The sequence below is a fragment of the Primulina huaijiensis genome, unplaced genomic scaffold, assembly GCF_012295235.1.
Source record: "Primulina huaijiensis isolate GDHJ02 unplaced genomic scaffold, ASM1229523v2 scaffold43333, whole genome shotgun sequence".
NCBI lineage: Eukaryota > Viridiplantae > Streptophyta > Magnoliopsida > Lamiales > Gesneriaceae > Primulina > Primulina huaijiensis.
The window spans coordinates 159,706-163,187 of NW_027360482.1; the positions used below are offsets into that span (position 1 = coordinate 159,706).

General features: G+C 33.3%; 1 pseudogene; it reads right to left on the reverse strand.

Annotated features, from left to right (window-relative positions):
* Positions 1-533: 533 nt before the first annotated feature.
* On the reverse strand, positions 534-1,563 carry LOC140970058 (MLP-like protein 43; annotated as a pseudogene).
* Positions 1,564-3,482: the final 1,919 nt, after the last annotated feature.

Sequence of the window (3,482 nt, forward strand, 5' to 3'; positions counted from 1 at the left end):
TATATATATATGGTTTGGAACAATAACATAGCGTGAGGCCCAATACCACTATGGCTCAAGTCTCACCTATCTGATACATTTAATTAGTTTAATAAATAATTGAAAGATGAGCTAGACAAATTATATACTTGAATTGGGGCGGGGGTTGGAGATGTTAGTGTTAATATTAAGATTTGAACATAATTCAATTTCAAAAACTAGTTCAAAGGGAATAATTGTCCAAGTTCATATATATAACTCTCAGAAATTTTATTCAACCGATTTGGGACTACTAACATCTGAAGCATGAAGTTTACAAATGACTTACCTATGAGTAGAACGTGTGACACAACTATGAGCAATCCAACATATAACGATGAAACCTGAGCTCTGATAACATATTAAGATTGAGACTTGAACCTAACTCAATTTCAAAAGCTAACAGTCCAAGTCCATATATACAACTCTCAGAAATTTTATCCAATTTTATCCCATCGATATTAAACAATTATCGGCTGCCGCTCAATCCACAAAAATATGTGGTGGCATCGTACTTTCATTAAATGGAAGGACCGCAGTAACGACAAAGTTTTCAAGATTTTTCATTATATGGAAGGACCGCAGTAACGAAAAATATGTGGTGGCATCGTACTTTCATATTGAGATCTTTATTCAATCCGCTCCATTGATGAATTATGAATTTATTTAGATTTTTCTAAACATGGTCATCTTAAGCCACAATAATAAATGTTATCAATTTCATGAAAATATCCGTTTGCTGGTTATTTTTTAATGACCATGGAACCTGATACTCTTCAGTTCGCAGGGTAAAGCGCTGGATTTTCTTTCTGTTTGTTGGTTTTCCACATGCACTGTTATTTTAAAAGCTTTGTAAACCTCCAGCACATCGCCTTCAACCACTTTGAGTGCGATCAATTTCTTCTCTTCATCAATTAATGCTTCTACTTCGTGCTTAGCCCTTTTCTCCTTGCCCTCTAGGAGTACAATTCAAATGAATTATATCGAATTAATTCGCAAAAGGTTTTTGAATAAAGGATCACTACAAAATTTAAGCTTACCTTGTGTGTATTTCCAGAAGATTTTGGAGCCAACATCTCCCGATTCTCCTTCGTGCGAATCACAACCTCAAACTAATTTAGGGCTCATCTTTGATACCTGGTGTGGTTTGTACCTAAAGAGTTGATGGAGTACGTCTCCACCAGATAGAAATTTACGGGATATAAAGATAACACATTAATATTTTAATATTCTGTCAAAAAATAATAAATGTAAGATTGAAGTTTCACTAATTAGATGAGCAAAATCAAAATAAGGAATGTAATAACAATTTAGAATGATATCACATTTATTTTAATATCCTTTTGGTCATACATGCACAGTCCGCAAATTTTCAAATCTTATATTTTAAATAGTAGAAATGAAATTGGATAAATTTTCGAGTTTGCATTGATTTGTGCCCAAAAATTTAAAACTTGACTAGATAATGGAATGAATTTCGTAATTTGTGGACATGTATGATGATAAAAAGATTTACCAGATAAGCATATAGTAATCGTCATACATCTGCTGTGATACACTTGTCCCACGTCTTAAAAATTAAAGATTTAAAATGAGTTTATAATGGGCTTACAATGGACTTCTATAGCAATTTGGGTTGATCATTTTTGTAAAGCGAGGACGAATACGAAGTAGTTGCTATATGAGCCAATTGTGCAGTCACGCAGGCGCGGGCTCTGACTCGGGGCGCGACAGAATGGTATCAGAGCCGGTCACCAGCAAGAAACACTGGGAAATAAGTGCTATGCAGGGCAAAGTGCTACGTGCATAGAAGCCACCTCTTGAACTTGCGGGGCAAAGTGTCACGGACGACCCGGGACACTGGATGGATAGCTCAAGTTGGGGAGAATCTACGAGAAGGGTCACCAGAAGCCGAGCAGTTGAATGCCCGAGACGTCTTCTCTCCGGGCTATTGGATACCAGGTCTCTCATGCAAGCCTCCGGGAGACTTTTTACCCGGATCACTTCGATATAAGCGCCACACTCAAGTACGCCAGTAGGGTAGGGTGTAGGCGGCCGTCCTATCTATGATACTAGGTGGTTGACAAAATCAGACAGACGGGATGTGACTAGTATGAGATTTGACATGTCAGGATATAAGGTACAATCAGCCGTCCTACTATAATTAGTAGGTAGCACGAAGAACGAAGTCATCATTATTTCTCCTACTATAAATACCAGGTTCCCTCTTAGCATTGAGGATTCATTCATTTTATTGCCTACACTCTTACACCAATATCAGAACCATCACTTGGTTACATTGGTATTTTGTTGAGTCATTCATTGACTTAAGCATCGGAGTTGCCACATCGGACACCCCTCATCTCCTTGTCTGCAGGTCACAGGGAAAGTCATATCTCACACTGCTCTTATTCCTTTCATTATCTTGATAGCAGATCTGGTGGAACACCCGACCCGACCCGACTTATCAATTTCACCCGGATCGCATCAAGAGGGATTATTTAAAGATATAGTAAATGCATGCAAAGGTGGTAGATTACCTGATATATATGTACTTGATTGTTCATTTGATAAAATATATATAAGATATGTATTTTGTTAAAATAAATTATATGAATTTCAATTTATGTATTAAACTTTCTAAAAGTATTAAAAATACCCACGTGCTCATTTAATATATAAGGCAGCATGTGGTGGTGTAAATGTATTGTCTGTACGAAAAGACAATCGTTTTTTTTAATATATATTTTTAGTGTATTTAATTTAGTTTTTTATATGTATAATAAAATTTATTTAACTTAATATATGCTGAAAATTATTAAGTATAACTTTTGTGAGTGTAGATGTAAATAAAATTATTAGATTAACATATATTGAGAAACTTGCTCAAAAACAGTGAAAAAAATAGAGTTTTTGCTCAAAGATCAATAAATGATAGTAAATTGTCTAACAAATGAATAGATATAATATGAAAATTTTTAAAAATAAAGTACAAATGATAAATTTTTTTTTTTGAATTTTTCAACAAATAAAATTATGCTATTATCTTAAAAGACTTTGTTATATGGGTTAGTTTTTGTTGATTTCTTGAAAAATATAATATTAAATATTTATAAAACATCAATATTCGACTTATAATGTAGATTTTGTCAAATATGTTATTGATTTTATATCTAAAAATTTCATCCGTAGATTATAATTTTTCACTTTTATTTTCTTAATTTTGTTCACTCAAATCACTTTTCGAACATTAAATTATTAAAAAATTCTGTTGTAATGATATTTTGTGTTTCAACGAAGGAATAAGAGAATAGTTTTTATTACGTGTGCGTGTACATATTTGTATACGTATATTTAAGTGTTTAATGTTGTAAGGGTATTTTAAAATTTTCGTATGTCATCTTTAGATAGCCTATAATATAATATATGATAGCCTAAGTAATTGTAAAAGTAAAGGGGGGTTG